Source organism: Urtica dioica, chromosome 1, assembly GCF_054948205.1.
Source record: "Urtica dioica subsp. dioica isolate 48M chromosome 1, U.dioica_male_clone48M_v1_H2, whole genome shotgun sequence".
Classification (NCBI taxonomy): domain Eukaryota; kingdom Viridiplantae; phylum Streptophyta; class Magnoliopsida; order Rosales; family Urticaceae; genus Urtica; species Urtica dioica.
The window spans coordinates 49,147,326-49,155,658 of NC_142756.1; positions in this window are offsets into that span (position 1 = coordinate 49,147,326).

Genomic DNA, 8,333 nt, shown 5'->3' on the forward strand with positions numbered 1-8,333 from the left:
CCCCCGCGATGAAATCGAAAGACTTAAAGTGGAAACCTCCGATGATCTTGTGCCAATCGTCCTGGACGAGTCGAAGCCTGATCAAGTTGTAAAAATCGGCACCCGACTTCCACTCGCCATCAAAACTCAGCTTACCGCCTTCCTTAGGGAGTTCAAGGATGTTTTTGCATGGACTCATGCGGACATGCCTGGAATCGATCCCGAGGTAATAGTGCACCGACTGAACGATGACCCAAAGGTCGCCGAAAAAGTGCAGGCTAGACGAACGTTCAACCCAGAGCGATACCTGGCCATAAATGAAGAGGTCGAGAAACTCCTCACCGCAAACTTCATTCGAGAGGCTAAGTACCCCAAGTGGGTCGCCAACGTGGTAATGGTAAAAAAGCCCAACGGGAAGTGGCGAATTTGTATAGATTACAAAGATCTTAACAAAGCCTGCCCTAAGGATTGCTTTCCACTCCCACGCATCGAACAACTGGTGGACGCCACTGCCGGCCATGAACTCCTAAGCTTCATGGACGCCTATTCAGGCTACAACCAAATTCGAATGCACGAGCCCGATCAAATTAAGACGACCTTTGTCACTGATCGAGGTCTCTACTGTTACAAGGTCATGCCTTTCGGCCTTAAGAACGCGGGAGCAACATACCAACGCTTGGTAAATCGGATCTTCGCCGATCAAATCGGCAAGACGATGGAAGTGTACGTGGACGACATGCTCGTTAAAAGCCTACTGGCAACTAATCACGTACGCGACCTTAGGGAGATGTTCACAATCCTCCGCCGATATAAAATGAAGCTCAACCCCAACAAATGCGTATTCGGGGTTGAATCCGGAAAGTTCCTCGGTTATATCGTCAGCCGACGAGGCATAGAAGCGAACCCGGAAAAAATCAAGGCACTCCTTGAAATGAAGTCGCCACGACGAGTCAAAGAAGTGCAAAGCCTGACCGGTCAGATTGCCGCTCTGACACGCTTCGTGTCTAAAGCCACCGACAAGTGTCAACCGTTCTTCAAAGCTCTAAAGAAGACGGACGGCTTTGAGTGGACGGACGAATGCGAAAGTGCCTTCCAAGAAATGAAGGCTTACTTTGGGTCCCCACCATTCCTCTCTAAACCAAAAGAGGGCGAGACGCTGTACGTGTATCTCGCCGTCTCTGAAAGAGCTGTAAGCGCCGTCCTTGTCCGCGAAGAGAACAAGGTCCAATGGCCAATCTACTACGTAAGCAAGGCCTTACTCGACGCGGAAACACGCTATACCGAGATTGAGAAACTTTCTCTGGCTCTCGTAGCGGCAGCTAAGAAGCTACGACCGTACTTCCAAGCTCACCCAATTGCGGTGCGAACTGAGCATCCAATCGGTAAAGCTCTTCAAAAGGGAACGTCGACTCGCATGGCGATCTGGTCCCAAGAATTGAGCGAGTACGGGATTGAGTTCCACCCAAGAACGGCTATAAAGGGGCAGGCCTTAGCCGACTTCGTGGCAGAATTCTCCTACGCTCCCGATATGGGAAGAGCGGAAACTGACTTAAACGATAACGAGCTAACTCGGAAAAGGAAGGTAGACCCAACGGGTCCCATCTGGGAGTTATACGTAGACGGAGCATCTAATGCTCGGGGGGCTGGCGCCGGAATAATCCTAATTAACCCCGATGGGGAAAAGCTGCGATATGCCCTCCACTACGGCTTCCAAGCCTCCAACAATGAAGCTGAATACGAAGCGCTCATTGTAGGGATAGAGCTAGCACAGAAGCTCGGCTCCCATAACCTGCGAATACACTGCGACTCGCAGTTGATCGTAAACCAGGTTAAGGGAGATTACATCGCCAAGGAGCCCAACATGGTCGCATACCTGGCTAAGACGAACTCCAAACTCGAGGCCTTCTCTTGGTTCGAGATTCACCAAATCCCGAGAGAACAAAATTCGGAGGCTGATGCGCTTGCTCGCCTCGGATCTGGCATCGACGAAGACGGATTGGGGACTGTGCCCATTGAATCTCTCCCACGACCATCCGTCTCCCGAGACGAAGTCGGGACCATAGAAGTGGCATCTCAGCCCACTTGGATGGACTCAATTGTCGAGTTTTTGCGAAGAGGGGAACTCCCCGAAGACCGCAAGGAAGCCGATAAACTGAGGGCCTTAGCATCCAAATACACGCTCTATGAGGGCACGCTCTATAAGCGCGGTTACTCGACACCGCTGCTCCGATGCCTCGATAGCGTTGAGTCGACCAAGGTCCTCCGCGAAATCCATGAGGGCATCTGCGGAAACCACGCCGCTGGAACTTCCCTTGCGCTCAAAGCGCTTAAGCAAGGCTATTTCTGGCCTTCCATGAAGCGAGATGCTTATGAATGGGCAAGGCGTTGCGATAAATGCCAGCGCTTCGCGGAAATTCCGCGACAGCCCCCGACCCCGTTAAGCAGCATCGTTGTCCCACGTCCCTTTGTTAAGTGGGGCGTGGACATCATTGGCAAGCTCCCTAGAGCGCCAAGGCAATACGAGTACGCCATTATCGCCATCGACTACTTCACTAAGTGGGTAGAGGCCGAGCCGCTTGCCAGAATAACTGAAGCAAACACGACGAACTTCATCTGGAAGAACATCATATGCAGGCACGGTATCCCCGCCTCGATTGTGACTGACAACGGGGCACAATTTGACAACGCGCGAGTAAGAGATCTCTGCGATCAACTGAAGATCAGCAAGACCTTCTCCTCGCCGCGACATCCTCAGGCCAACGGCCAAGTCGAGGCAGTCAACAAGACTATCAAGAGCAACCTGAAAAAGAAGCTCGAAGACAAGAAAGGCGCCTGGGCCGATGAATTACCATTCGTCCTATGGGCGTATAGGACAACCGCGCGAAACGCCACCGGCGAGACGCCATTCTCCCTTGCATATGGGGTCGAGGCTGTGGTTCCAATTGAAACCGAGATACCCACGTTCCGAGTCGACACGTTCGACGAAGCGGAAAACAACGAGGCCATGCGCCTTGAGTTGGACCTGATCGACGAAAAGAGGGCGGAAGCATTCCGACGCCTCGCCGCACAGAAACGCAAGGTCGAAAGATACTACAACTCCAAAATCAAAAGGCGAACCTTTGCCGTCGGAAGCCTTGTCCTCAGACGAGTGTTCCAAAACACACAAGTCCAAGGCGCCGGCGTCCTAGGCCCAAACTGGGAAGGCCCTTACAGAGTCCGCAAAGTCATTCACGACGGGACATATTACATCGAGCACACGGACGGGACTCCGATTCGCCACCCGTGGAACGCGGAGCACTTGAGGCAGTACTATCAGTAGCTAGCGTCCCCCGCCTTTTTATCGCTTTTATTTCCATTTTCAAATAAGGCCTACGAGCCAATGTTTTAGGATTTAAATTTTCTCGCAAGTTTTTTTTCGCAAAAGTAATAAAACTCAAGTTTTCCATTTCAATTTCGTTTTATGCAAGTTTTCTGGTTATGAACAATTAACTCTTAACCCAAAAAACTTGGGGGGGCTAGCTAGGGTAAGGAAACTCTCAAAAGAACACGCTCCACCAAAAAAAAACCTAAGACGCCTACATGGCGCACGTAAGTCGCGTAAAGGCGCAGCCCGTAAGACGCCTACATGGTGCAACCTAAGACGCCTACATGGCGCACGTAAGTCGCGTAAAGGCGCAACCCGTAAGACGCCTACATGGCGCAACCCAAGACGCCTACATGGCGCACGTAAGTCGCGTAAAGGCGCAACCCGTAAGACGCCTACATGGCGCAACCTAAGACGCCTACATGGCGCACGTAAGTCGCGTAAAGGCGCAGCCCGTAAGACGCCTACATGGCGCAACCTAAGACGCCTACATGGCGCACGTAAGTCGCGTAAAGGCGCAGCCCGTAAGACGCCTACATGGCGCAACCTAAGACGCCTACATGGCGCACGTAAGTCGCGTAAAGGCGCAGCCCGTAAGACGCCTACATGGCGCAACCTAAGACGCCTACATGGCGCACGTAAGTCGCGTAAAGGCGCAGCCCGTAAAAAGCCTACATGGCGCAACCTAAGACGCCTACATGGCGCACGTAAGTCGCGTAAAGGCGCAGCCCGTAAGACGCCTACATGGCGCAACCTAAGACGCCTACATGGCGCACGTAAGTCGCGTAAAGGCGCAGCCCGTAAGACGCCTACATGGCGCAACCTAAGACGCCTACATGGCGCACGTAAGTCGCGTAAAGGCGCAGCCCGTAAGACGCCTACATGGCGCAACCTAAGACGCCTACATGGCGCACGTAAGTCGCGTAAAGGTGCAGCCCGTAAGACGCCTACATGGCGCAACCTAAGACGCCTACATGGCGCACGTAAGTCGCGTAAAGGCGCAGCCCGTAAGACGCCTACATGGCGCAACCTAAGATGCCTACATGGCGCACGTAAGTCGCGTAAAGGCGCAGCCCGTAAGACGCCTACATGGCGCAACCTAAGACGCCTACATGGCGCACGTAAGTCGCTTACATGGCGCAACCCAAGATGCCTACATGGCGCGATTTGAGACGCCCACGTGGCACAATCCGGCACACGTAACACACCTACGTAACATGGCTGACTCGCAGTTGAAAACACTTAAGAACGCAAACCATCCAAGTGAGTGGCGTGTTTGGATAAGTATCCTGCCGAGACAAAAGGATGGACAAAATCATTGACGCAAACAAGTGACCGTCCATGCATGCCATAGAAGATAAATGTGCGAAAACACTCATAAAAATAAATGAATAACTCCTCATAAAAGAAAGGGGCAACTGCCTCAAAACCTAGAAAGCATGCGGTAAGACAAGTGCGCTAAAGGGAAATATCCTAGTAAGCAAGCGCTAAGACAAGTGCGCTGAACGGAAAAACCTAAAAAGCACGCGCTAAAACATTTGCGCAGGAAAAATAAAGAAAGAAAACGGTCACTCGGCGGGATCGTCGCCCACAGGGTCGGCCCCGTCGAGTGGTGGGAAAAGCGAGTCGAAGAAGTCGAAGGTGACCCCCCGAGAAACATTCTCGGCAGCCGTGGCGTCCCGACACTCCACCGCCCCTGCATGCCTTGCCTCCTCGACTCCGACATCAAAGTCGTCCTGAAGGTCGGTCGCAAGCTGCTCCGCCGCGACTTTCTCCTCGGTGACCCGAACCACCTCCTCCGCCAAGGAGTCGCGCTTACGCTCCGCACGAACACGGGCAGCCTCACTCGATGTAAGCTGGCCCTGAAGAATGCCAACTTCTTCTGTGCGCGATTCCAACTGACGTCGAAGGTCCCGCGCTTCGCTCCGAAAGACCTCCGTCGACCGAGTCGCCACCTCAAGGGCTTGACGTTCCGTCGTTAGCTCCTCAGCCATCTTCGCCACCGCCGCCTGAGCACGGTCGCATTTGCCGCGGGTAACTCCCAATTCCACGCGAGCCTCTTGAAGCTGCTCGCGGAGACTCGCAAACTCCGCCTTTGAGTGAGAACCTCGCTCGGCGTGGGCCAGCTGAGACTTCGCTTGAGCAAGCTCCTCCTGGACGCGGCTCATCCGCCTGATGAGGTCGTGAAGGATCTTCTCGCCCCGGGTCGCTCGAGCGAGCACCTGAGAAGGCAAAAAGACAGTTTAGCAAAAGACAGATTCATCGCAAGCGAGGCAAGGGAAACTCACTCTCTGTGCATCGGAAACGCCGTGACGAAAGAACTCCACGTCACTACTGGCCACAACGCTCTTCCACATCTTCATCGAAGATTGAGCAAGGGCCAGGGAACACTCCCCCCTAACCTCCGCGGCCTCCACGTCGACCATCGAATTCACGCGCTTAGAGTCCGAAGACGTGTCTGGCAAAGCCGAGGAGGAAGGTCGCTTCAAAGAAGCGCGAGGACCGCTCTCCGCCCGATGATCGGTATCGAGTTTCTCCCGACCATCCCGCGCAGCAATCCGACGACGAACCGCCGCCAACGACTTCGGGTCCCGGGAAGCCTTCGCTAGACGAGCCCGAGCCCTCGCCCTAGCCGAAGAGACTGCAAAAGCGACAAAGTCAAAACCTTGAGCTAAAAACAAAAGCAAAAGTACGAAACGCCAACATACCTTGAGGATCGCCGCTCGAGAGAGATGATGCGGCACTCGGGGCACCCTCGGTCCGCTGAGGAAACGGCGGGAACCACCCAGTGGAAGCCATCAGCTCAGGAGAACGAAATCGTTCAACGGCTTTCCGAGCTTCCGACATTCCCCGGATCTCCTTCACAAAGTCGAGATCGTCGGCCCCCTCGTTAGCGGGAAACTCGGACAAGGGGCCGAACCGGAGCGGCGCATCACCAAAAGCCTCCGCCGAGACCCACACCCACGGTCGTCGATTGTACTTCTCCGAATCGATGATCAGCTTAGTATTCCGTCGATCGCGGGCCACAAAGAAACTGGGTTGCCCGGGCGCAGGAAAGACCGCGATGAGATTGCGAAAATCACTCACGGTCATCACCCGCTCGGTCTGGCAATGCCACTCCATGTGACACATCGCCACCATGAGGTAGAATGCCGGGCTCATCTGACATGCGTGCACCCCCAGACGGGCGAGAAGCTGCTGAACGATGGGTTGAAACGGCAGCCGCAACCCGCAGTTAAGACTCGCAACTGAAACTGCGGCGAAACCACGACGAGGCCGGAAAGGACGGTCATCCTTTAAAGGACGGAGAAGCGCCACGGATGACGGAATGGCAAAAGCCTCCCGGAGACCGACGAATGTCCGGTAGGTAAGCGTGCTCGAAGCATCGACCCCCGAACAATCGAAGTCCTCGGGAGCAGCAAGGCCCTCCTCGGGATACCACTCCGTCCTGGCAAGCGACCTCGCCGATACCAACGCCTCCGCGTCAGGGGTCTCGGGCTGAGAATCCCCTGGCTCCACGGAAGGGTCCCTGCCCTCCGACACGACCGCGGCAGCTGCCGACGGTACCTCGGGACACTCCGATGCGAGGCCTTCGGCCCCCGGACATGTCTCTGACTCACCTCCGGGATCTTCAGACTCGGGACCAAAGTCGTCCACGCAGTCTATCTCGTCGAGAACCGACTCTAGCGGAGTCACCGCATCCGCGTCCGTAACATCTCCCGGCGCGCCTTGAAAGCCCAAGTCGGACTGTGGCACGTCGAGGCGAACTTTGTCACGGACCCCCCCGCCAACTAAGTTGATCACGAGGTGAGGGGCAGGCTCCCCGGACGCGGGACGATCAAACTCCCCGCCTGTACCGCGCCCAGTTGGCGCGCACCCTTCGAGAGGCTGAGCAGCGGGCACGGTCGCACCCAGCTCGCCTTCCTCCAACCACTGCTCTACTCCGCTTGGATTTTCTTCCACGTGCAGAGGGACTTCCCTTAATCCCGCGAAGAGATCATCCTCTGCGTGTTCAGAACCCTGAAACAAGAGAGAGAAATCAATCTCGGGACTCTCAGCTGAGAAAAGGGGAGGGACACCCATAATGCAAGCGTAAAAAAAGAAAACAAGCGTAAGAAAAGAGAAAAAATAAAGTGAGGAATAAAGGGAAGGGGGGAGGTCTATTTATAGACTTCTAGGGGGGTAGGAGTCGAAATCCTACTCCCACAAGGTGCAAAATCGGAGTAGAAACTCCAAAAAGTCGGAGTTCTCCCGCGCGAAGCGAACCAGCCCCGCGCACGGGGCGCGCCGCGCGCCAAGCCCGCGCGCCGCGCCGTCCAGGGCGCGCGCCGCGCGGCCACCCCCTAAAAAAAAAAAAAAAAAAAAAAAAAAAAAAAAAAGAAAGAAAGAAAAAAGAGAAGAGGAAAAAACTTTCCTCGGGGCCACAAGGCACGGGAAACATTTTCCTCAAACACCCACCTAGAAGAACAAAAAGTTCATCGCTGGGACGCCTCCCGAACGATGAACTTGGGGGGCTAATGTTGTCGGTCGTTTTCAGAAAACCCGAGACGCCAAGAAGGCACGTCGCTCAAAGGGCCGATGGTCAGGCCGGAGGTCCTGAAGAGCGGCAAATCTTCAAGCCCTCGCCCAAACTCCTGATTCCTCGAGTCGAGCCTTGAGTCAATCTCCTCGAGTTGAGCTTCGCTCCTTGAGTCGAGCTTTGAATGGTTCCTCGAGTCGAGCCTTTAAATGTTCCTCGAGTCGAGCCTCGAGTCATTTTCGAGTCGAGCCTCGAGTCATCCTCGAGTCACTCCTCGAACCAAGTCGTTAGTCGCTCTCGCCGGGCCGAGCCTTGCTCCTCGAATCGAGTCACTCTCATCAAGTAGAGAGCTTCATATTTCACATGAGAAGAATGACATTCGAAGGCCCGCAAGAACCCGGCAAGACGAGCCGCCCACTACGCACGCAACGCGCTGCGCCGGCCAGCCGAGCAGCAAGCAGCGCGCCGCGC